The following is a 27,883-nucleotide window of genomic DNA, read 5'->3' as shown; positions in this document are numbered from 1 at the left end:
TCTTAGTCTAGAATTTCTAGTAACTTTACACTGGGATGTTGTGACTAGCTCAAAGTAGTAAAGTTACTACAAATTGTAAGAGAAAAGGACACGTGTAAGTTGCTCACAAGTGGAAGGTAGCTTTGTGAATAACCCCAATAGTTTTAACTTGAATGGTCTTGATAGAAGCCAAGTCATCAAATGTTTTATAGTAATGATTTGATTTAAATATTTTATTGAAGATGCAGGATCATCAGAGCTAATCTCTGGAATCTTAGGCAAACTGTGTATAATAAGAACATGTTGCAGTGAAATAAATACAAAGAGACATGGAAGACCTCAATTTTTGTAGGCCCACAGCATGTAGTTGGGCAGAATCAGAACGCTTGACAAAGACAAGCATTAAAAATGCAATAGGCCTCGCCTTTTATTAAGTTAAAGCCATTTGCTTTGCTAATGGTATTATATAGCAAAGCAAATGGCTTTAACTTAATAAAAGGCGAGGCCTATTGCACAGGCACAGGCAGCAGCTGTGAAAAGGCCTCGTGTATACTTTAGGCTAGTCCTCTGTTTACAGAGGGCGTGGGGCACCTCCTGGCAAGGGCCTGGTCCGTTGTGCAACAGTTGCGGAACGTTGTGCCATCACATGTGCATACTGATTACGCTGTTCTCTCCCGCCCACACATGCGCTCACAGACCAACCCATGGTGTGGGAGCCACCTAAGGAAACTAATAACTTAGTGCATGACTCTACTGCCCGCATACACATCACTACTCTGTGCTCAGCTCATAACATCTGTAAAACCTAGATCTACTGACGAATGCACGCAGGCACGCGTCGGGGTATGGCAGATCTGCCAACTCACAGGGTGGCATCGTGGGTCATACAATTTCAGCTTCCTTCACATGGTCACCCGTTGAGGAGCCGAAATCACAGGGTGCCAGGGAGAAAACTTGAAAACAACGGCAAAACACGGGGATGTGGCGTAACGGCCAGAGCTGCAGACAATGGAGCTGTGGAACCAGGGTCGGGTCTGGCACCAGCTCAACATCCTGTGATTCTGGGCAAATCACTTTATCTCCCCCTGCCTAGAAATGAATGTCTTTGTGCATGTAACTAGTATGTAAAGCGCTCCAATACCTTCGGGTCGAGTTTGCGCTATATAAAACTGCACACACAAAAAATAACAGCACTGCTTCTTTTAATTGTTGGATGGGTTGCACTGATTTTTTTGGTAAGATGCTGGCTGTTCTCGGAGGTTTTTGATTTGTGTGGATTATACTTTTGGCCGACCTTAACTATTTTCATTTTTGCTTTGTTGAAAGAGGTTTAATTCGCAAACCTTGATTTTTGTAATGGTGTTATTAGCAGGCTTTTTAATATGTCCATTGATGGAGAGGGTTATGTTATTTGGGATACTTTATTCACAGGGACCAATTAAAAGAGCCAAAGTTTGCTATGTGAAGCACATGCAGGGAATGGACAAACGAAAACGCTACAGTGCTACTGCAGCTACTGCACTTTTGTTAGCCACGCCCCAGTCTGTTTGGTCCGTGGCCTGGCCAGCCCTCTTTGCTGCCTTGCCCTTCCCCCCATTAGGCTCTCCGTCAGCTCCTATTAATCTGAGCAGTAAGGAGGCAAATGGCGGCAGGGATTAATAAACAAGCATTTTCAATGCAATAGGTCTCGCATTTACTAGAGTTTGAGCTATTGGCATTGTAAATGACAATGCCTTTTATTTACTTGTTGATTTTTAAAACATAAATAAAATGCATTATTATTTACAATGCCAATAGCTTAAACTCTCACAAATGCGAGACCTATTGCGTTGCAAATGCTTGTTTAAACGAGTTTCTGTATGCGCCTCCGAGAATAGCGCATCTTTAGTCACGTTGGCACTCGACACAGGAAGCGGCGCTAACATGGTTTTGGAACTGTCCAGTGCACCTGATCCAATGTTACTGCCCTCTCCGCCCATCTTATAGATGTAAACTAAGAAATATACTGGCAGTAGATGGGAGGAGGTGGAGGCGGGTAGGCGCCCGAGGGAACGTCACCAGGAGCTGCTGGCATAGTAGGCACAATCCGGCCAGAATACAAAAACAGCGCCGTTACCCTTCGGATGAGGCGGTTGTCATGCTGCCTGCCAGTGATGTGCCGAGTGACTGGCGGCACATCGCTTAAAATGTCACCCAAAGCAAATATTTCCTGTGCCAATGTACAGTCACAGGCAGCTCTGTTCAGCGGAGCGGCAGAGAGAAGGCCACGTGGACAGTATGATAAGGGTAAGAACGGCCTCCAGGTTTCCATCCGCCTTAAATGGGGGTCGGTGCCTTCGAGGCGACTCCCGGTGTTTTTGTGTCCAAATGGCTGCAAATTTGATATGTCGAGGTGAAGACGTGGATTAAATGTGACTGTGCCCGTTTCGAAGACACTGAAACGAAGGGGACATCTATGAAGGGACGGCATGGGATGTGGATAGGGGTCAGAAAATGGAAAGCGCGAGGTACCTATAATTTGCATACGACCTGGTCGTTAAATAGTGACCTTTCATTCTCATTGGTATTATTGCAGCGACGTCTCTACCTGTAACTTCCATGTGCACCCGTGAAATGGATAAAAACGAAAATAGATGGTTGAAATAAGTACCCAAATCCTACAGCTAGTTCTATTCAGTGGATATGCATTGCGTTAATTTCACTAGAAAGAAAACCTGACAACTTTTTGTGACTACAAAGCTAGGCCAGTTCTTAAAATGGATGGTGAGCTTTGGAAGGTTAAACTAATGTGCAACAAGCGGCCGCGAAAGTGAAAGTGATCGCGATCAAACATCAAAGCGGCCGCGAAAGTGAAAGCAAATGGTGTGCAGGCTGCCAAATGGGGCGGGCGCCCGGCGCACATGCACTGTATTTGGAGGCCTGAAAGCACTCGTTTGCACTTCCAGATCCCCCATTTACAAAAGCTCTCGCGAGAGCAGCGCTAAAGCGCTGGCTCAGGCGAGACCTAAAAATAGCTCCGAGGGGTAATTAAAAGTGCCCGGCGGACTCTGGCAGCTGGTGCTGCTGAACCGAGCCCAGGACATCTGGGTAATGGAACCGAAGAGGGCCGGTCACGGAGTGCTGGGAACTCCGCGCTGCTCTCCGCTCGTTTGTCACAGGTCGTTATCGGGGGAAGCGTGTGTTTTTATACCTAGGAAACCTCCTCTCATCCTCCCTCTCCACCCCTCCCCCTCTGTACAGGACTCGCGGTAACGCGGTGATTTAGAACTGCTTCCAACACACACTTTAAATCCACCTCCGTTGTGTGTTTTGCGCACCACTCGTAATCTCGATTGTGGTGCAGACACCAGTGTAAAGAGTAAATAAGTTTGGGTCAATAAAATGTCCGCTTCAGATGGCAGAAACACTGAAGCATGGGGTCTTAACAAACGGCCATGCATCTTGGGCTCAGAATCCTTACCTTATATGCCTTTCTTCTTATTTCATGCTCTGCAGAAAACAGAACAAGTGATCTGTCCCTCCGATGACCCGCCCTCCCTCCCGCACAGGCGCCTGCAGAGCCCCCACTGCTCCCCAGTCCGCTTTCACTTTCGTCCTTTACGAAAGATTTCTTGTCTTTATGTTTGAAACACATGGCCCCATAAAGATAAGAAAAGCTTTTACCACAAACGTAAAGGAACCGAGCCAGTCCAACTGGGACGGCTCTAAAAGAAAAAAGTGTACGTCACTAGACGCTCTTTTCCAATGGCTGGCCACCGTTTGGCATAAACGGTGATGCCAGCCAATGGAAAAAAGGGGCGGGCTTAAAGCCCACTAGAGAAATCTACCCTACCTCATTAAAGCAAGACTGCGCATGTCTGCCCAGTCTACGCCAGGCGAGACCTAAAAAACACACACAGGAATGGCGCATGACAGAAAACACAAGACAACACACAGGCACAGACAAGACACACACAAAAGGAACGATAACACAATAGAACACATTTTTCTTCTTTATAACAAAACATATTTTTTCCAAATGACTTCTCAGAAATGAAATCATAAAAACAAGTGCAATAATGTAAATACACATAAACAATTTAAACATAGTGGTCTATTAGGATGGCGGGTGGATGGCCGGCGGCGGACATCCGTCTGCGATCGCAACCCGGAAAATCGCCAGTCACATTAGCATGGCGCTGATGAGCGCGGCGGTGAGAAATTCCACCCGCCACTTTTCCGCTGGTAGCAGTCCGCACGCTTACCTGGCGGGCGGAGCTTGACAGCTAATATGGGGCCGGTGCAGGACCAGGCTCCGCCGGCATGATTATGATGCCGGCGGTAGCCAGCCTTTCAGCTGCAGTGGAACCGCAATTGAAAGGTATGCGGAGAATGTCTCTGGGGGCCCATTACTGGCCCCCAATGTGTGGGGGGGTGCACTGGGGGGTACCCCCCTACATATCCCTGTACCAGGTGACAGGCACTGGCAGTGCCTGCCACACAGTGCAGGGATATGCAGGACATGCTCCTTTTGACATCGCGGCGGTGCTGCTGGCAGCAGCAACCGCCGCAATGTTAAAGGCCGCGATCGTACCGCCGCGGTCGGATTTCGACTGCGGAGCATACTAATTGGACTGGCGGTTATGCCGCGGTCCTGGCGGGCGGTCTTTTCCCGCTACCATGGTGGTCGGGGTGATTTTCCGAAAGCCATCTTAATAGACCCAATAGTCTTTCAAGTAACCAGGTTTTATGGTAGTTCGGTTGCTCTTGCAAACACTGACCAAATTAGGAGTAGCAACTTTGCTCAGCTCATATATGTCATGTACTTGTAGCTGACATTCAATATAAAGTGACTGTTCTACAGTTGTGTTACATGGTGAACCAACTCACGAACAGATTAATAGACATCTTCAATGACGGGACAATCCTGATCATAGTCATGAATATTTTTCTTTCAACATCAAAAACATTTTTTCCCTCACCACATTTAACCAGCCTGTCCAGACTCCATAATTTTCTTTTATCCAGTTTACCTGAAAATCTATATCTGGTCAAGACTATCCGGGCCAACATACGTTTTGAATAACCTTTGTCAACAAAGAAAGGAGATTTAATTCTTGCTAAATCTCCAACTTGAAGGTTTGACATTACATTTATGATTATACCATCCATTCATTTTTTCTGCTTAACATTTTTCATTGAAATATCATGCATATTCTTGACGGATCACTGACAGAATATCGAGGAGAAGAATATCGAGCTGCAAGAATATCGAGGTAAAAATATCGAGTGACAGAATATCGACTTCCTATCTACAAACAGGTAAGTACAAAAATATCGAATCCTAAATATCGTTGTCAATAATATAGGGGTCGATTATAATGTCGGTCGGATCGCCACCGCCCGTATGGTGGTGGCGATCCGCCCGACATTATACACCGCCCGCCACCCATTTCCTCCCGCCATATTATTTTGGCAGGAGGGACCCAGGAGGACGGAAAGACCGGCCGCCGGTTTTCCGCCAGTCGACCGGGCGGAAAAGGGGCTGGATATGGTGTATTAACATACAGGCGGATTAGTGCCTTTCCATGGCGGCGTTGCCGCCATGGTAAGGCATGTGGTGCAAGACTGTGGGGGGCCTGTTCCAGGCCCCCTGGGTGTTGAGGGTGTGGCGGGTGCACATGGGGGTACCTATGGTACCCTCCAGGTACCCTCCTGCATTTGCATGCACAACGTGGCAGGCATCGCGCAGTGCCTGCCACGTTGTGCAGGCAAATGCACAAGGTGCAGCCACAGCATTGTGGCGGGCAGTGCTGTGTGCACCGCCTGCCACAATGATGTGGATGGGAGATGCCACCGCCACGGTGGCGGTGGCATCCTAATTTCCGGTGCGGGACCACCGCACCACTGGCGGCCGGTCTCGGCAGCGCTAGGGTGGCGGGAGGACGTAAGTCTGCCCGCCATCGTAATAGGCCCCATAGTTTGCTAAAATATCGACTTTTTTAAATGTCTTAAAAGTAATATAAAATTAATTAAATAATAGATATCATTAAGTAAAACATACTTAAAAATAATTCAAAAACGTTAAAATTAATAAATGTAATGTAAAAAAATAAAAAAAACCTGCATTTTCATTTTTTGTTATATATATTAACTTAAAAATATACAAAAATAATTAATAGTTTTAATTATAAAATGTTAAAAACATAATTTAAAATATAATTACACATATATATATATAAATAAACCGATAATATAAATATAAAAATTAATTATACATAATAATTTAAAACATTAAAATAAATATTTGTTTTAAAAATAATATTTTACACCAAATTAAATATAACAATACTGAAAACGTTGCATAGAGTGGGAGATAAAATAACTATTTCCACTCCGAGTGGTACAGTAGGGAAAGTGTCGGATAGCAGGTGGATTAAAATTACTTTTCCCACTCCAGCGAGTGGAACAGTAGAGAAAGTGTTGGATAGAGGGTGGGTAAAAATTACTATTCCCACTCCATTGAGTGCAACAGTAGGGAAAGTGTTGGATAGCAGGTGGGTAAACATTACTATTCCCACTCCAGTGAGTGCACCAGTAGGGAAAGTGTTGGATAGCTGGTAGGTAAAAATTACTATTCCCACTCCAGTGAGTGCAACGGTAGGGAAAGTGTTGGATAGCAGGAGGGGAAAAATTACTATTCCCACTCCAGTGAGTGCAACAGTAGGGAAAGTGTTGGATAGCGGGAGGGTAAAAATTTCAATTCCCACTCCTGCAAATGCAACAGTAGGGAAAGTGTTGGATAGCGGGTGGGAATAATTTAATATTCTCTTCCAGGGGATCCTCATCAATAGTCATAAGCACTAGAATATTCCCGCCTTTGTGTGGGACCCCGGAAACACAATCATATATGTGATAAACATATATGCATCTATATATATATATATATATATATATATATATATATATATATATATATATATATATATAATAAAAAAGCAAATGCAGCCTTTCATAAGTAGAGCTGAATAATGCTTCAAGGACTCCCCTGTATATAATCAATAATATAACCAATATAAATAATATATCATAATAAAACAGGGAAGAAACAAAAGCAAATCATGTTTGAACACTGTTTTAATGCTTTGCATTAGCACAAACACCTCAGATAGGACTGAAAGCATTGTCAGCTCACAGGCTGCATTGCAGAAAACCACAGCCTAGAAAGGCTAGAAAGCTAAGTCATAGCAACATAGAAAAACTGGCACCGTGCCTTTAAGGCAGCCATGACCCCTAGCTTCCCATCATGCCTCAGGGGTGACAGTTAGGTCAGTTGTTCTTTCCGGCTTCTTCAGTCAGGACGCTGGTTACACAGCTCCACTCTTCTCTGGTTTTATTCAGAAATTATCTAGTTTTTTCTGAATTTTTTTTTTCTTACTTCGACGTCTTTCATCCAGTCAAGTAAGGTGTTTGCTTTTTCTGATTAAATTTGGCATTTTTTACCACTCAAAATACCATCCCAGGTCAGACTCTCACTCGGTCTGTATTCTTTGCCTGCCTAAAGATCATGTCCCCAAGACTTGCTCTTATTGCCAGTCTCTCTCTAAAATAACTTTAAAGGAAAGAGAGAGGATAAGGCTTCCAGAGGCAGGTCTGCGGTAAGAAAAGGCTCCAAGAGGACCAGATCCTCTTCTAGAACCTCAGCGTCGGGCTCGGCGCTGAGAAAACAGCCACCGGAGGGGCATACATCGAAGAAAAGAACGCAGGCATGAAGGTACGCCATCGACGTCGAGAATCCGACAGCCTCTGCCGTCGTCACCCCGGCGTCGAGGAGTTCCAGTCCACCGCCCGCATCAAGGCGTCGAATGGCTTCGAAGACCCAAAGCCCTCCGCCGTCGTCAACCCGGCGACGATCGGCGTCGAGAGCCAGCAGACCTCCATTGACGTCGGTTAGACGTTTGACGTCGAGAGCTGATAATCCTCCGTCGCCGTCACATAGACGATGTTCGACGTCGAGGGGAGCGAATTCTCCGCCGTCGCAGACCAGGCGGCGATCGGCGTCGAGAACGAGTAGTCCTACACCATCATCCCGGCGACGTTCGACGTCGAAGACCAGAAGCCCTCCGCCGACGTCTTTTCAACGTCGCTCGGCGTCGAGAGCTAGCAGCCCTCCGCCGTCGTCATCACACCGACGATCGGCGTCGAGGAGAAGAAGTCCTTCGTCGCCGTCGAGTCCACATCGCTCGACGTCGAGACGAGGAAGTATTCTACCGTCGTCAAGATGCCATTCGCCGTTGACACATTCGACGCCGAAGAAACTACAGTCAACGCCGAGACCGCTCCCAGAACCTGGTTGAGCATTGACGACTAAAAGAAGATCTCGATCGACGTCGAGGAGGGCTCCATCGCAGCAGGATATACGCTCGACGTCGAGACCGCCATCGCATAGATCTGATGAAGGTTCAGTAGTCTTAGTGACGGAATCAGCATCGAGACACTCTTCTTCTCACTCCTCGAGACGTCCACATTCTCCATCTGCGTCTCCAGAACATCAGAGGAGATCACGACAGAGATCCCTGTTGCATCAGAGACCCTCTCCTTCTACACATCTGTCTCCAAGATGGCTTTTACCAGTACATCACTGGAGTAAGACTCCGGCGGGATCATCGAGAAGGGAGGAGAAATACACAAGCCCTGTCCACAGATCCCCTCTCCAAAGGTTAGTACAGGAGGTGGATAGATCACCTTCGCCGGTACGCCACCACCGTGCAGGAAGATCTTAAGGAACGCAGACCTTCTACGTCACATCACCACAGAAGGAGGTCTCCCTCATGGTCATCTTCCTCCACTCACTCTTCTAAGAGGGACTATTCGCCTACTCTATCGGACAGCCCTCAGTCGAGAGTGTCCCCAATAGATGACATTAACACCTATCATGATGTGCTGCAGAGAGGGGCTCAGAAGCTGAACATCACTATGTCCACCCCCCAGGTCGCAACGACAGTGATCTTCGAGACGCTGCACCAAAGATCTGCTTTGCGTCCATTGCTGCCTCTGGTTCCTGGGCTTCTGGAACCAGTAATGGACATTTTTCTGACCCCCTCAACGATTAAAGCTACACCGGCCAGAATTCAGAAAAAGTACAAGCCTGCTGATGTAGACCCGGTGTTCTTGAAAACGGATCCACCTGCGGATTCCGTGATAGTCGCAGCGGCACGTTAGAAGCATGCTGTCTCTGCTCATGCGTTGGTCCTTCCGGACAAGGAGAGTAAGTCCCAGGACTCTTGGGGGTGAAAGGTTTGTGGCTCTGCAGCTTCTTCACTCAAAGTCTCCAGTGCAGCAGCCTTATTAGGTCGGTACGACCGATCCTTATGGGACTCTTTGGATCGGTTCAAAGAGAAGTTACCAAAGGAGGATCAGAAAGACTTTGAAGAAATTATTACGGAGGGTTCCTTGGTAGCTAATCAAGTGATTAGCACTACAGCGGATGGTGCCACACTATCGGCGCATTCGTTTGAACATGGAATTTGCGCAAGAGGGTCTGCCTGGCTAAGGCTTACAGCTCTTAAACCGGATGCTCAGCAGAGGATCCTTAGCCTACCTTTTTCGGGTTCTTCATTGTTTGGCTCCCACACAGATGAAGAGATGGCTCGAATGAAAGCAGAGTTGGACACTTTGAAGGCGGTGGGGCTAGAAAAGAAAAAGGAGTTCCGACGAAGGTACAGGCCCAGCCAGCGCAAGGGATACCAATAGAGGGTTCAAACCCCTCAGTGGTCCCATAGCAAGAACAAAGGGCGATCGCAATTTCAGGGTCGAATGTCCACCAGAGGTAGAGGGGGTAGCCAACAACAATCCTCCTCCACCACTCGACAAGCAGGAAAACAATGAGCCAGAGCTTCCTCTGACGCCGTTGCCCACTCCAGTGGGAGGAAGTGTTTCACAACATCTGAGAGAGTGGTGCAACATAACAAAGGATCGTTGGGTGCTCAGTATACTGCGCAATGGATACGCACTACGTTTCCGTGTGTCTCCAAAGGACATTCCTCCGAAAAGATCTCGTCCTCACCAGCTAAAATTACTACGTCAGGAAGTGGTGGCGCTGCTACACAAAAAAGGCCATAGAGAAGGTTCCCATCTCGCAGCGAGGAAAGGGAGTGTACTCCAGGTACTTCCTTGTGCCAAAAAGAGATCAGGAGCACAAGTTCAGACCAAACCTGGACCTGCGGTCTCTGAACAAGCTGATCTTGAAAGAAAAATTTTGCATGCTGGCGCTTCATCAAATATGTCCGCATCTACATTCCTGCGATCCGTGGTCGGCAACAGTCACTACCAGTTCAGGGTGTTGCCCTTCAGACTAAAATCTGCCCAATGAGTCTTTGCCAAGTGCATGGCGGTGGTAGCGGCAGCTCCTCACAGAAGAGGACTGTTTGGATATCCATACTTGGACGATTGGCTCTTGAAAGGGCCATCTCCTCAGCAAGTAAAGATCGACTTCCAAGTGTGCCTAACTCTACTCCGCAGGCTAGGCCTGCATGTGAATATGGAAAAGTCAGTTCGCCAGCCTACACAGGTGATCCATTACCTAGGCTCTGTCCTAGATACAAACCTAGGAAAAGCGTTTCCTTCGGAGCAGAGACTTTTATCAATTCGGCAGAAGTGCGAAGTTCTTCTCCAGACCAATCGCCCGATGGTTCGGCAAGTAGCATCCCTATTGGGATCAATGGCATCTTGCATATTCCTCCTTCCCAGCGCCAGGCTGAGGATGAGACCTCTGCAGCAGGATCTGGAGGACAAGAGGGACCAGGCAACCGGTTTCTGGGAAGACCGGATTGTACTTTCACAAGCAGCAAAAGCGTCTGTTCTGTGGTGGACTCGTTCATGGAACCTCCTGCTGGGAGTCCCCTTCCATCAACCTGTTCCCACCCAGTCCTTGGTAACGGATGCATCGCTTCAAGGATGGGGGGGCGCACATGGATTGCCTACAAATACAAGGGCGGTGGTCCGTCAAGGAGCAATCCTACCACATAAACATGTTAGAGCTGCAGGCAGTCCATCTAGCCCTGAAAGCTTTTCGGCCTTCGATCATGTCCAATTCAGTCCTCATCCAAACAGACAACACGACCACCATGTATTACCTCAACAAACAGGGTGGTACGCGTTCTCGCCCTCTCTCCCTAGAAGCTCAAAAGATATGACATTGGCTTCTACCCCGACACCTCTCCGTCACAGCGGTGCACCTTCCAAGAGAGCGAAATGTGCGAGCGGACGCACTCAGCCGGCACTTCGAAGATCAGCCAGACTGGGTGCTAAACGACAAAGTAGTGGCAGAAATTTTCCATCAGTGGGGTCAACCTTCCATAGATCTGTTCGCAGACGATCTAAACAAAAAATGCCACGCCTTTGCCTCCAGGTTCCACCATCCAGGGACGAAGGGGAATGCTCTTTTGATGGATTGGTCCGGAATATTTGCATACGCCTTTCCTCCCCTGCCTCTGATTCCGAAGGTGGTGTCCAAGCTCATCCGGTCCAACAAGTCAATGATCCTGATAGCCCCGGACTGGCCTCGACAATGGTGGTACCCGGACCTATTACAGCTGTCGGTGCACCCCCACAAGAGGCTTCCTTGCAGGTCGGATCTGCTGACCAATATGGACGGGAAGATCCTACATCCCAACCTTCCCTCACTGAACTTGGCATCATGGCACCTGAGGTCCTGCAATATGGACATTTGAACTTGCCGCAGGACTGTATGCATATACTAAAGGAAGCAAAGAGACCTTCCACAAGGACTTCGTATTCCTTTAAGTGGAAGCGGTTCTACCAGTGGTGCTCTCGTAATAACTTTAATCCAACCACAGGACAGGAGGAGGTTATTCTTCCTTACCTCCTGTACTTGGCTAAATCAGGATTGAAGTATTCATCGATCAGAGTGCATTTAGCGGCTATTACGGCCTATAGAAAGTCTCCAAGCCAACCTTCCTTTTTTCAACTGCAGGTGGTCAAGGATTTCCTACAGGGGTTGAAGAAAGTGTATCCCCCTTTTCAGCCTCCTTCTCCTCCTTGGGAGTTGAATCTGGTCCTCTCTAAGTTGATGGGTCCTCCTTTTGAGCCATCCATAAAGCCACGCTGCAGCATTTGACATGGAAGACCGCTTTCTTAGTCGCGATTACCTCAGCACGAAGAGTAAGCGAGTTCCAAGCACTTTCTTCCAAAGAGTCATATACTATCTTTCACCACAACAGAGTAGTATTAAGGACTCACCCTGCTTTTCTGCCGAAAGTTGTATCTGATTTTCATATTAATCAGACAATTTCTTTGCCGTCCTTTTTTCCCAATCCCGCAACTCCTGCGGAAAGGTCACTCCATTCCTTAGACCTTAAGAGAGTGCTTAAATTCTACCTAGAGGGAACTAAGGTCATCAGAAAATCAGACCAATTGTTTTTAAATTATGGTTCCATGAGGACAGGTTTTCCAGCTACCAAGAGATCCATTTCCAGATGGATAGTGTCTTGTATAAAATTGGCTTACCAGCTGGCAAATAAGCCCCTATTGTTGTCGCCTAAAGCACACTCCACTAGGGGAAAAGCAGATACAGTAGCTTTCTTGCATGATGTTCCAATGGCAGAAATCTGCAAGGCAGCAACCTGGAGATCTGTGCATACGTTCACAAGGCATTATTGTCTTGAATCTGACTCCAGGGCGTATACTCAAGTAGGCCAGGCCTCCTTGAGAAATCTGCTCAGATAAGAGAAATGTCTGAATTGTCAAGTTTAGTTGTCTGAGCTTGATTGTTAATTATTATTTTTCCTTTGCCCGTAGCGGATGAGGTGAGGCTCGCTATTCTATTCTAATGCTTATGACTATTGATGAGGATCCCCTGGAAGAGAAGGATTAGTTACTTACCTGTAATCCTAGTTCTCTTCCAGGGGTATCCTCATCAAAGTCATAAGCAACCCTCCCGCCTCCCCGGGCAAAGGATCCTTATTTTTAAAGAAATTGTCAACTCTTTGTGTTATGGCTTTGTATCACCGCAAAGAACAACTGACCTAACTGTCACCCCTGAGGCATGATGGGAAGCTAGGGGTCATGGCTGCCTTAAAGGCACGGTGCCAGTTTTTCTATGTTGCTATGAGTTAGCTTTCTAGCCTTTCTAGGCTGTGGTTTTCTGCAATGCAGCCTGTGAGCTGACAATGCTTTCAGCCCTATCTGAGGTGTTTGTGCTAATGCAAAGCATTAAAACAGTGTTCAAACATGATTTGCTTCTGTTTCTTCCCTGTTTTATTATGATATATTATTAATATTGGCTATATTATTGATTATATACAGGGGAGACCTTGCAGCATTATTCAGCTCTACTTATGAAAGGCTGCATTTGCTTTCTTATTATTCATATATATATATATATATATATATATATATATATATATATATATATATATATATATATATATATATATATATATATATATATATATATATATATGATCAAGGTCCAGGAGGGACCGAAACGCGTCATGGCCGACTAAGCAAAGAATAAATGAATCTGCACTGAATTGTGGTCCGTGCCTGCTTTTGGTATCCCGGAGACTGGGGAGAGGAGTAAACAGCATAATTGCATATATATTATATATATATATATATATATATATATATATATATATATATCCAAAACCTCCTCCTCATGGACAGAGTAGAGGCCACACAGGGGTAAACCAGGGGAAACGCTTTATTTCGGCGAATGCATTTCGGCCTGTCGGCCTTCTTCAGCGCCATAAACAATGCTCAGGAAGTCTAAATGCACCACTTGATAAGAGTCCCGCTTCGTTGTCATTGGTCGCAGCCAGCACCTCCCCCAAACATGTGTATCTGCTCACCCATTTGCAGTTCACGTACTCCTTCTGAACTGCAAATCCCAGAATGCAGTATAGTTCCAGGTAGGTAGTGCAGGGGGGTAATGTAAAAACAAATAGTAGCGCTTTGTGCAGGACAGTCCGTAGTGCTTTTAAAACCAATGTCCTGTTGTGCTGTACAAAAAGCGCTTCCCTGGGTCCCCAAACTACGTCAGCCTCGGAGTCCAGAAATCCATCCGACGGGGGCAGCGATGTCAGAGCATCCCGCCCAGCGTGGAATGAAATCACCTCACGACCGCCCCATCTCAAACTGGGGCGGTATATATACCGCCCCAGTATATATATTATCTACTGGCGGTCGCCAGTAGATAGTTATAGTTACAACCTAGTTTCCATAGGAAATCTCAAAATTCTATTTTGAATAACTTTGGCGCCGGTTGACGAATCCTCGCGAAATTTTTAAAACTAATGGGGCGCTCCGTTCAGCTCCTACCCTGAAAGTCTCGGGGTGATTCGTCAAGCGGGGGCCGAGAAAAAAGGGGGGTCCAAAAACGCGTTTTCCCCATGCATTTTTCCATAGGACCTTTAGACACAGCTAGAGCCAGAACGGCTGAACAGAATTACTTGAAATTTGGCAAAGAGGTAGTCCTCAGGTCAGGCATGTGCCTTTTGCATATATGGTGTAAATCCGTTCAGTAGTTCCTTAGAAAATCAAAAGTAAAATCATATACATATCTGGGCGGAGCCTAACCACACATCTCATTGTGAGATCTGATTGGCTGTCAGCACTTCATCCAAGAAGTGTTGGCAGCCATCTTGGGACCAATATACATGATAGCACCTCATTAAAAAGCATTGCAGTTAATAGAAGGTTTTAAGACTTTAGTTACATTATAAATCATTTGTTGATGGTACCATACTCATTTTAGGAATTGGAGTATGTTCTAAGGTGATTTTACCATGTGAAAAAGCCTTCTACTCGGATATCATGAATCATGTTTGAGAGAAAACTATTTTCACATGCTTTTCCCACAGAGGTTTGGAAGGTGATCTATAAGCTAAACTGAGAGCATATTTTCTGTAAATTCACATTATCTTTCTCAGTCATGTGAGAATGAAGTCTGACATTCTCAGTAAAACATGTACATCCAACAAGGGCAGAGACTGTCAGTTGATTCCTTTGTGTTCTACTGCAGCTTCCCAGAGTGTTCCAAAGAACAACTAGAGCGCTAACAGTCTTACTTATGACAAAGGTATGGCACACCTGAAGCCATCTTGATTGGAATAAAGTGGTAACATTTAAAACATTTAATTTAAAAAGGAACAAAATGAGAGGGTTAATTTTGCCATAGAATGTATGATTAGTGCTGCAGAAAGAAAAATTAGGGCACATTTTGAGTGACTTCTCAAATCCTCTTCTATTTCATTAAAGAATTCTGACATGCAGACTGAAACATGCACTTTCAATACCAGCAGCAGACTTCCCTGGTGAGCAGTAGCTTTACTACAGTGATCTAATGAGCAACTAGAGTGCTAACATTCTGAATTTATGGCAAATGTGTGACACATCTGAATGCCTTCTTCATTGAATCAAAGTAAAAAACTGACAGTATGCCTACTGAGGAGACTGCAGTAAATGAGGAAATTACAAAACTTCATAACAAGTCTCCCAAGATGGCCACCAGAGACAAAAGAGCCCAAATGTAGCACAAATATCACCGAGATGTAGCCCAAGTATAGCCCAATGACAGAAATCCCAGAGTGTTTTAAAGAACAACTAGAGCGCTAACAGTCTTACTTATGACAAAGGTATGGCACACCTGCAGCCATCTTGATTGGAATAAAGTGGTAACATTTAAAACATTTAATTTGCAAAGGAACAAAATGAGGGGGTTCATTTTGCCATAAAAATTATGACTAGTGCTGCAGAAAGAAAACTTAGGGCACATTTTGACTTCTCAAATCCTCTTCTATTTCATTAAAAAGTTCTGACATGCAGACTGAAACATGCACTTTGAATACCAGCAGCAGACTTCCCTGGTGAGCAGTAGCTTATCTACAGTGATCTAATGAGGAACTAGAGTGCTACCATTCAGAATTTATGGCAAATGTGTCACATCTGAATGCCTTCTTGATGGAACCAAAGTAAACAAGCATTGAAAATGCAATAGGTCTCGCCCTCGTTTAAGTTAAAGCAATTCTGTTTGTAATTAGGTGGCTTTTTAGCTTTGCTTTTATTAGTGTTTTTCAAAAAAATGTAAATAACATGCATATCTGTATATGTATCCATGCATTTATATTTGTATTTATATAGATATGCAGATTATATATATGTTTATATATGTATGTATATACATATATATACACATACATATATATAAATGCATATATGTGCATATGTGTGCGTGTAGAGAGAGGTAGAGAGAGGTAGAGAGGTAGCGATGTAGAGGTAGAGACGTAGAGGTAGAGACGTAGAGGTAGAGAGGTAGAGGTAGAGAGGTAGAGAGTAGTAGAGAGAGAGGTAGAGAAAGGTAGAGAGGTAGAGAGTAGAGGATGAGTAATAGAGAATAGAGAGTAGAGAGTAGAGAGAGAGTAGTAGAGAGAGTAGTAGAGAGTGAGTAGGAGAGAGTAGTAGTGAGTAGTAGAGAGTGAGTAGTAGAGAGTAGTAGCGAGTGAGAAGTAGAGAGTGAGTAGTAGAGGGAGTAGTAGAGAGTAGTAGAGAGTGAGTAGTAGAGGGAGTAGTAGAGAGTGAGTAGTAGAGACTAGTAGAGAGTGAGTAGTGGAGACTGAGTAGCAGAGAGAGAGTAGTAGAGAATGAGTAGTAGAGAATGAGTAGTAGAGTGAGTAGTAGAGAGTAGTAGAGAGTGAGTAGTAGAGAGTAGTAGAGAGTGAGTAGTAGAGAGTAGTAGAGTGAGTAGTAGAGAGTGAGTAGTGAGAGAGTGAGTAGTAGAGAGTAGTAGAGAGAGTAGTAGAGAGTAGTACAGAGTGAGTAGTAGAGAGTAATTAGTAGAGAGTAGTGGAGAAGTAGAGAGTGAGTAGTAGAGAGTAGTAGAGAGTGAGTAGTAGAGTGAGTAGTAGGGAGTAGTAGGGAGTAGTGGAGAGTGAGTAGTAGAGTGAGTAGTAGAGAGTGAGTAGTAGAGAGTGAGTAGTAGAGAGTGAGTAGTAGAGAGAGTGAGTAGTAGAGAGTAGTAGAGAGAGTAGTAGAGAGTAGTACAGAGTGAGTAGTAGAGAGTGATTAGTAGAGAGTAGTGGAGAAGTAGAGAGTGAGTAGTAGAGAGTAGTAGAGAGTGAGTAGTAGGGAGTAGTAGGGAGTAGTGGAGAGTGAGTAGTAGAGTGAGTAGTAGAGTGAGTAGTAGAGAGCAAGTAGTAGAGAGTGTGTAGTAGAGAGAGAGTAGTAGAGAGTAGTAGAGGGTGAGTAGTAGAGAGAGTAGTAGAGAGTAGTAGAGTAGTAGAGAGTGAGTAGTAGAGAGTGAGTAGTAGAGAGTAATAGAAAGTGAGTAGCAGAGAGAGTAGTAGAGAGTAGTAGAGAGTAGTAGAGTGAGTAGTAGAGAGTGAGTAGTAGAGAGAGAGAGTAGTAGAGAGAGAGAGTAGTAGAGAGTGAGTGGTAGAGAGTAGTAGAGTGAGTAGTAGAGTGAGTAGTAGAGAGAGTAGTAGAGTGAGTAGTTGAGAGTGAGTAGTAGAGAGTAGTAGAGAGTAGTAGAGAGTGAGTAGTAGAGAGTGAGTAGTAGAGAGAGTAGTAGAGAGGGAGTAGTAGAGAGAGAGAGTAGTAGAGAGAGAGTAGTAGAGAGTAGTAGAGAGTGAGTAGTAGAGTAGTAGAGAGTGAGTGGTAGAGAGTAGTAGAGAGTGAGTAGTAGAGAGAGAGTAGTAGAGAGTAGTAGAGTAGTAGAGAGTAGTAGAAAGTGAGTAGTAGAGAGTGAGTAGTAGAAAGTAGTAGCGAGTGAGTAGTAGAGAGTGAGTAGTTTAATTTAAAAGGAACACAATGAGGAGGTTCATTTTGCCATAGAAATTATGATTAGTGAGGAAAAAAGAAAAATTAGGGCACATTTTGAGTGACTTATCAAATCCTCTTCTATTTCATTAAAACATTCTGACATGCAGACTGAAACATGCACTTTCAATACCAGCAGCAGACTTCCCTGGTGAGCAGTAGCTTTACTACAGTGATCTAATGAGCAACTAGAGTGCTACCATTCAGAATTTATGGAAAATGTGGGACACATCTGAATGCCTTCTTGATGGAATCAAAGTAAACAAGCATTGAAAATGCAATAGGTCTCGCCCTCGTTTAAGTTAAAGCAATTCTGTTTGTAATTAGGTGGCTTTTTAGCTTTGCTTGTATTAGAGTTTTTAAAACTTTCATGTACATACCATGCATATGTATGCATATATGTATATGTTTGCATGAATTTATATTTATATAGATATGCAGATTATATTTATATGTTTATATATTCACTGAAAAGACCATAGGTTTCACACACGTTATAGTTACGAATTAGCATTTAAAAAACCTTGCAAATTCACTTAAAAAACCATAGGTTTCACACAGGTTCTAGTTAGCTGGACATTTCACTCGTAAAAAACCAATGAAATTCCCCCGTTATAGTTAGTGCAGGCAACTATAACTCACGCGACCGCAATCCTCTGCTGATGACGTCAGATATTACATCACTGTATTTAGACACTTATTTACCCATGTCTTCTTCCATTAATCTTTAGCTATACATATATTACAAATATTTATTTTTCATAAAGACACATATGTCATCAGCGATGTAATATCTGACGTCATCAGCAGAGGAATGCGATCGCGTGAGTTATAGTTGCCTGCACTAACTATAACGGGGGAATTTCATTGTTTTTTTACGAGTGAAATGTCCAGCTAACTATAACATGTGTGAAACCTATGGTTTTTTAAGTGATATAGATATATCTATATATATATATATATATATATATATATATATATATATATATATATATATATATATATATATTTATATATATATTAAACGCAAGAGAGTTGCCCTCATGAAGATGCCACACACATCGGGGTCAAACACAAATCACCGCAGGCAGCAGTGTAGTCTGCAGGCTGCAAGCATTTCGTAGGCCATACGCGTTTCGAGCTGCATCCAGCTCTTGATCACTGGCGGCAATGAAGCAGGAAGCAGGCTTGTAAGAACAACAAATTTATTTAAATTAGAGTCCCACCCCAATGGGCGTCACACAAAGGAGCATGCTGGTACTGATAGTCCATTATACTGCCACCCAAGACTCACAGTTCTTTAACCAAGTGGTGTCCGCTCTTGCTCCAAAGTGAATTAAAAATTCCTGTAGGGCGAAAGACATTACGATATTTCTTACCTGCATTTCGATATTCTGCACCACTCTATTTTTGTAAGTCGATATTTTGGCAACTCGATATTTAAAATTCAATATTTAGACTGTTCACCATTCTTGACCATGTCCTGACATTTATACTTAGAAAACCAGTTTGGATTAACATCTGAATTAGGTATTCTGTGTTTTAACAGTGTAAAACGTCATGAATGGAATATGGAGAAAGATCATAACACCACAATTTCTTTCAAATAAAAGAGTTAACATTTCTACACAGACACCGCTGGCACCTCTTTGATAATTCTATTGACCCTCTCCACATGCCCATTAAATTTCAGAGAATACAACAAGGTATATTTATGCACAATACCAAGCTTGATAAAAAATGATTTGACCTTGAGATATACAAATTGTACCCCATTATCCATATTGTTTTTGAAAAACCTTCTCTTTAAAAAGAATCTCTAAAAAACATAATACTGTATCAGTATTAGCCTCTCTCACCAAATTCCACTCAACCAATCACTTGGAATACTCATCCAACAAAATTATAACATATTATCAGTTCTTCCATGGTTTGAAACGGACCCAAGAAACGGACTCCTACTAATTTCCATGGATTATAAGTAAACACAAAAAGAACGAATGAAAATAGCTTTCTTTTATATGATTTGTCTGAATTAGAACACACCCCAGAAGATTTCACTACACTGTAAATCATTTCCTTCATATAAGTTCACCATATTTTTGTCTTGACTAATTTCTTTGTCACTGTTTTACCTAGGTAGAGCATCTATGCAGCTTTAATAAATACATCTTGGGGTACAAATTTGTCTCCTCAATCAATACGTCATCCTTAACTTTCCAAAATACTTGCAAGCTTTTAGATAGCATGCTTTTTCATGGGCATTTTTAACAAATAATCTCTGAACTTGTTTGAGAACCACTTCCCCCTCCATTCCTTTAACACAATCACTTTCAGAAATATGCTCTTTTTCAGCATCAATGACATCACCAATAGTGCCAACAATACATTCTTCACTTGTGTCCTCCAAAGGCAATCTGGACAATCAGCACTGGTATTCTCCCTACCAGAAATTAACTCCATATGAAAATTGATTTCATAAAGTTAAGCAGGAATGCATGTATGTTAAGAAATGACTTGACCAGTGCCATTACTTGTCAACCAACCAATTAAAGGATGACGATATGTTTTAGTAGTGCAACATCAACCCATAAAAAAGACTCGAAGTGTCCACTGTCCAAATACAACTAGATGCCTCCCTCTCAATAGTGGAGTATCTCCCCTCAGCAATACTTAATGATTTAGAAGCAAATGCTATTCTTTGCTTCTTAAATTTGTTTCCTGGAAATCTTTGAGTTAAAACAGCTCCTATAACTATTTTACTGGCACCCACAGAGACTATACCTGTTGCCATTTCATTAAAAGATGCAGGAGCAACAATTATTTTGTCTTTAATGCTTTCAAAAGCTATTGATCATCTGGTCAGGTTATCCATCTTGAAATATTTTAAAATAATGTTTGCATGGAAAATGTGAGTATAGAAAATGTCTCCACAAAACATGAATAATACTCACATTGACCAAGAAGAGAAGAAAATTGCTCTACAGAAGAAGGAGGTGGAATTTCTTTAATGCCATCTCCACGATGGAATGACGTACGTATTCTACCTAATTTGTGTTTTGTCTTTTTTTGTGGAATCATACCCTTTTCATTCAGCTTAGATAGAACTTTGGCGAGAATGGCACTGTGTTCATCAATAGCTAGGTAAAGCAAAGATAATGACATCATTTTCTAAAGCTGCAAAATCCTCTGTGTTTCTAAATAGATTATCCATCAGCCTCTAAAACACTGAGGCTACCAAAGCTAAACCAAAGGGCTTTCTGTGTAAATAAAATGCTCCATCTGGTGTAACAAATGCTGGAAGATGTTTATGTTCATTATCAGTTAAATTTGATGGTAGGCAGTGTCTAAGTCAAGAGTTGAGAAAATCTCCTGTACCCTAGTAGGAGACAGTTTACTAGAATTTGTTTAGGAGATCTTAAGTCTACACATAATCTTAACTCTTCCAATCTTTTTTTACCAGAATAATCGGAGGCTCCCATTTAAAAGATTCCACTCGTTCTTATCACACATTCACAACGCATTTTTCTAACAATGCAGAAAGATCTTCCACTTTCCCCAATTCATTTGAAATACTTTCTACAGTGAGTCTCTCTGTAATACAAGATAAAGGAACTTCAGTACCTGCTCTGATGGTCCTTCCCAATTGGCCTTGATTTCTCCATCCTAATAAATGTTGATGTTTATGAGCAACATATACTTTACCTAAACATATAGGGGTCTATTAGCATGGCGGGCGGATCGCCCCTGCCGGGCCGGCGATAGCCACCGCCGGCCCGGTGGAGGCGATCCGTCCTCCATACTGCCATGATTGACCCCTCGCCACATTAGGATGGGAACTGCCACAATATGGTGGTGGTGTCTGCAAGACACCGCCATCCATAATATGAAGCCTGCTTAGAATTGCCTTTCCATGGCGGCGTTGCCGCCATGGAAAGGCATGCGGTTTCTGCTATGAGTGTTGGGGGGTGCACATGGGGTACCTATGGTACAATCTACATTGGCATGGACAAGGTGGCAGGCACCGTGCAGTGCCTGTCACCTTGTGCATGCCAATGCACAACGTGCATCCACAGCACCGACCGCCACAATGATGTGGATGGGGATGCCACCGCCACAGTGGCGGTGGCATTCTAATGGCCACAGCGGTCCCGCATCACCTCTGGCAGACAGTCCTGCATACTGTTACGGTGGTGGTAGACCCCCAAATGTTTTTAAACATCATCAGGATTAAACGAAAGCCTAATATATCTATGTTATTGCTACAATATGAAAATGTTTTGATATCAGGTCCAAAAAGAACTCTATCTCTCCATGACATCTTAAATAACAAATCAGAAATAATTGTATATGGCGAACCAGAATCTGCTAAAATAGTTGTTCTAGTACCATTGATGTAAATATCACAGTTGTACAAACGGATACATCCCAGGAAGTATCATTAATAGCATCCAGTTTGGATTTAAGATTGGTGGTGTATTTATTCCTGGGCTGGTGGGAGAAGCAGGTGGTCTGAAAATAACATGAAATGTATAGCTCCCACATTGTTATGTATGTAAAGTATATTGATGACCTGCTTTTTGATATCAGATGTTTATGAGAAGAAAGCAGAAGAAAGTGTGTGAGCAAATTGCAGGTTAATGATCTCAAACTTAGTTTCAGTTATAAGATCAGCAGAGATTAGATAGATTATCTTGATATCTGGTTTATGGTGGTTGAGGAACACTTATTTACTAAACTTCACAAAAAAGGAGACAGCTTGCAATGGTATATTACATTCCAACAGCGATCACCCTATTGGTCTGAAATGGAGTATCTCATTTGGGGAGTTACTCCGTGCAAAATTAAATTGTTCCACTAAGGAATCATATGAGACTGAGAAGACTAACATGCTAATTAGTTTCTAAGAGAGGGACTACACTAACAAAGTACTCAGAACAGCTGAGCAAAAGATAGCATCCATGAGCGAGAGGATCTAATCTTCAATAAGAAGCGCAAAGATTTGCCTATAAACCAGATCAGACTCTTTACTGACTTCAAAAATAGGTCTGCTGACATTAGATGACTTATGAACAAACACTGGGTTATCCTAGGAGTGGATGCAGTAATTCAGTACTCAAACCAGTGGTGGGGCCCCATGTAGGAGCAACATAAGGGAGAGCAAGAGCATTAAAGGACACATTAACACATAGGGCCTGATTATGAGTTTGGCGGTCCCACAGTGGACCGTGCATTGTGGAACCGCCAAACCTGTGTTGCGACTGCCTGCCAGATTAGGAGTCAAGTCCTGGTCTGGCAGGCGGTCCTGCTGTGGTCTGGCAGGCTCATTGAAGTGCCTGACATGCAGACCGCTACTCTCAGAGCACTGACTGCACCTTCCTGCAAGGTGTGGCTAGTTGCGGCTAGTTGCCTCACCGCAAGCCTTTTCATGGAGGGCTCACTACCATGATAAGTGTGGTGGTGAGGCACCTCACAATATGCCCGGCAGTCCGCAGCGGCACTGCCTGCATATTGCTACCCGCATCACCGCATGGGATCCTTGATCCCGGTGGTGCTAGCTGTCTCATGGCGGTCCGACCACCACAGTCGTAATACTGCAGGTAGTCCCGCAGTGCGGCGATGGTTGGACCGCCACCATGAATTCAACGGTCCTATAGACTACCGAACTCGTAATCAGGCCCACAGTCATTTTAGAAAACCTACCAATGATACATGGTTAATTAGCACAAGTGGTTTCTACAAATCTGGGAAATGTAAAGCATGTAAACATAGTTCCAATTACAGAACATATATATAGCACAATGGAAGTGAGAGAACATTTGCACTGTTTATTACATGCAAAATGGACTATTGTGTTTATATCTTGGAATGCCCAAGCAATCTATGGTACGCTGGCAGCACCACTTTCCCACTAAAGAAGAGCGTGCTGGGACATGTTCACGTCATTAAAAACCATGACACAACATATCCTATTGCAAGACATTTCAATCAGAAACATGACAGTAACCCTAACCTCCTAAGTTATTTGGGTATTGACAGGAGTGATAAATCATCAAGAGGTGGGGACAGAGAGAAACTACTACACATCTCTGAATTACATTTCATTATAAACCTGGATATTAAAATTCCTCGAGGTTTACATATCGATGAAGAACATGCTGTACATCTATAACCAGGAACTGCCTCTCCTGGACTAGACTTGTGACCTACGATATGTGTCTCAATCCATACTTGTTTTGCAATGGTTATGCTAGTTGTCCCATTGTATATGTAATTCTCTATCTTATTGCCCTACTGTCATTATTAACATATTTTAGTTATGATTATATTTTCTTTGAGGACAGGGTGCAGTCATGCACTGGTGAGGTCTTCTAGGCCCATCTGTTCACTATGGATTTATTTTATCTTGTTGGGAATATATATGACAGTTCTCCTGGGCATTACTAGAGATAGATACACATCATTAATTGAAATCTCTTATACAGTATGATATATGACATCATTAATCCTAACACATTTGATTTTTGCCCACTTTGACAGGATAACTACCTAACCTATAGGAAGTTTGCAATAATCATTCCATTATAGTGTATAAATTGACTTGCCCCCCTAATTTTCATATATCATACACATCACTACAAAAAAGGAACTGCGAGAATGCACATAAGGAACTTGTATCTATGAATCACTTGATTAGAGATTTAATGATTGAAAACACTCATTTTGACTGATTAATTATGATGTCTAACTTATAATACAAAGGATGTGTATTTGGTCTCATTTGCATAACAACGGTACATGCATGTGGATTCCAACAGAGCTTTGTATTACACTAATTAAGTGAGTCTTTATCATTACTCAGGAAATGTTAAAATTGTAAATAGATTACTTGAAATACAGTATTACAATTGTATACTTTGTTCTATATGTCGAGGAGTGATCAATGTCATTGTTGGGTTTGATGTGACTATATGGTCTGTCTTTTATATTTTTCACATGGTGAATGGTCTGCACTACTTTTTATTTATGGGGGATTGAGCCTAAACTTGAGAAAGGCTTAATAGCCTAGACGAGATGGCGCTGACATTGTGATAAGCACCAATTTTTTCACTGCTAAGGAGTACCTCATTGGATTTCTTGAACTTGTACATATTACGGGTTCCACAGCCCATGAATGGCATTGGCAGTTTTCAGGTGGAAGAGATCGGAATTGTGGGAGGTATAACCAGCAAATACAATCAGATATCAGTGTAGTAGTCTATTATTAACTTACTGTCTACTATGAAGGCACCATCAGGTATATGTTTAACTTAACTTACACTTACAATTTAACTCTATCTTAAATAGAATGTATTATTTCTGGTGCCAGAAATAAATATAGTTAATATTGGTAGAAGCTCTTTATTTTTTGAGACATTTGGTTAGTTTTGAAAATATTCATTTCTTGTTCTCTTTTTATATTTTTTCTGGATTTTTTTCTTTAGAAGGCCAACACAACCAACCATAATAATAGTCTCAACAATAACAGAAGGATAACAAAATCATAAAATATAAGGATGTTGGGGAGGACACTGAGGAGCCTGTGATGATGACAGTATGGCAGAGGAGACAGTATGTTAGTGTGTTGCCATATAGCTTTATTATTTTGCGATTCTCCCTGAAAAGATGTACTAAAAACACAGTGATGGATGGAATGCTTGAATTAATCTCAGCCACTAGCAATCGCTCAGAGTCGCATCCCAATACATCGTTTTTCACCCATCATGCCTCCTCAGTACACAGCAATTTGCAATTTAGCCTTGACCCTGCTCCTCATTGGAACAATACAGTCCGAACTTCCAGGCCAGGTCTTCCCTGAACCGGAACACAGGAAACCTGGGACTGGTTTCGCTCTAGTTAGGGCTTTTCAGTCAGGGATAGCTTGGTTCCAGTGGCACAGTGAGCCTGGGACGAATGTCTGGGCATACCCGGCGCACTTAGGGTGTCAAATTAAAAACCAACAAGGTGATGGATGGAATGCTTGAATTAGCCACTGCTAATCACTCAGGGCCGCATCCCAACCCATCATTGTTTGCCCACCATGCCACCTCAGTTTGGACCCAGACATGCAAATCAGTCTTGACCCTGATCCTCATGGGAACAGTGCAGCACGAACTGGCAGGCCAGGTCCTCCCTGAACCGGAACACAAGCAGCCTAGGACCGGTTTCACCCTAGTCAGGGCACTTCAGCCAGGTCTAGCTTGGTTCCAGTGGCACAGTGAGTTGGAACCAAGCTGTACCCAGCTGATGAGCCCACTTAACTGAGGTGACATGGTGTGCAGAATAACAATGGATTAGTATGTGGCTCCTAGTGATAACCAGTGGCTGAGAGTAATTCAAGCATTCCATCCATCACTGTTTTGTATACGTATTGAAAAGATGTACTGGCACCACAGTACCAGGAGCAGGTACTGGGGGATTCATCTAGTGTTGGTGGAAGTGTTGATGGAGCAGAAGAATTCGAAGGTGTTGCAATATCTGAAGAAATGGTGCTTCTGATCTTCCTGCTTCGGCCTCTTCTATTACCTTCTGATGCTTTCTTTCCACATGCGCCAACCTGGTGGAATGAATTGCCTGCAAGTGTTTTCTCATTTCTGTGGACATGCACAGCATTTATGGGTGTTTTTCACAATTCAATTGATTTGTTTTCCACCAGTGTTTTCTCATGACTACTATATGATCATCTTGAAGTAAATGTTTTAAATGATGACATGGTAGTGTAACAGAAATGACAGTTTTGTCTGAAACACATAAAAAGGAAAACAATGATGGAGTCTCTCTGTGTTATGTTTATTAAATGCAGTCAGATATCACTGTAGTTGTGTATTATAAACTTACCATCTGCTACAAAGCCACCATAAGGGACTATACTGCCATACTGCCATACTACTATTATATTGCGATTCTGCATGAAAAGATGTATTGGTACTGTGGAACCAGGAGCAGAAACTGATGGAGTGGCAGATGCACAGGGTGTGGGTGGAGGTGTTAAAGAAGCAGAAAAATTAGAAGGTGCTACTAGAGGGAAAGATGCACCGGATGGTGGAGGTGCTTATGAACCAGAAGAAGTTGAATGTGTTGTATTAACTGAAGGAGTGTCCGCTGCCGATCTTCCTACTTTGGCCTCTTCCATCTCTTTTTGACACCTTCTTTCTGGATGCACCAGCCTGGTGGAATAAATTGCCTACAGGCGTTTTACAATTCCTGTTGCCCCGAAGAGGTATTGTTTAATGTTCCCACGGGAAATAAATTTGTTATATATGATGCATGAAACAAGTTTGGAATTCACTTTTTTCCCTTCTGGTGGCAAAAAAATATAATCCCATACAATGGAGTCCATCAATTGCTTCCGCTGAGCCCCATCTTCTTAGAAACAAATAAAAAACATACAAATTCAATGAAAAAACAAAGGCTTAAGATTAGTTATAGTTAGGAAAACTGAAATTATTATTTCTATACATAGCCAACTTAAACTATACAAACATTAAAAATTCAAAAGTTATAGTTATAACTGTATAGCTCTAACTTAAAGTTATAATTTATGAATCCCCCAAAACTTACTATAACTCATACCTCACTACAGAGCGTTGTGAACTCGCTAGCCAGACTAAATTAACTATAAAACAACCCTCTACCATGTGCACTCTTCTCATAAATGATTTGAGATGTCACGAGTGCTGTTATGAATGCTATAATTTAACATGCTAAAAGTGATGTAATATGATAAGATGGAGGCAGTGCATGGAGAAGGCTCGAGTTATAGTTCATTTAGTCTTTGTCCACTTTTAAATGCTCCTTACCACCAGGTTTTCCTGGCGGTGATCGGCATTGACAAACGGCTGACATATAACCAAACCTTTGATGGTCTTTACTCCATCAGGCCGTCAAAGGAGTGTGACCACGGTGGAGATGGAATAGTCTCCGCAGTCATCAAACTAATGGTCTGCCCGAATTTAGGACAGAGAGAGTTAGGGAACTACACAATGATTTAAATGAGGCTCAATGTCTCTAATTAACACAACATATTAGATTAATCAATGTTGGAGGA

Source organism: Triturus cristatus, chromosome 1_1 (assembly GCF_964204655.1).
Source record: "Triturus cristatus chromosome 1_1, aTriCri1.1, whole genome shotgun sequence".
Classification (NCBI taxonomy): Eukaryota; Metazoa; Chordata; class Amphibia; order Caudata; family Salamandridae; genus Triturus; species Triturus cristatus.
The sequence above is the reverse complement of the archived record's forward strand: the minus strand, read 5'-3'. Positions refer to the sequence as shown.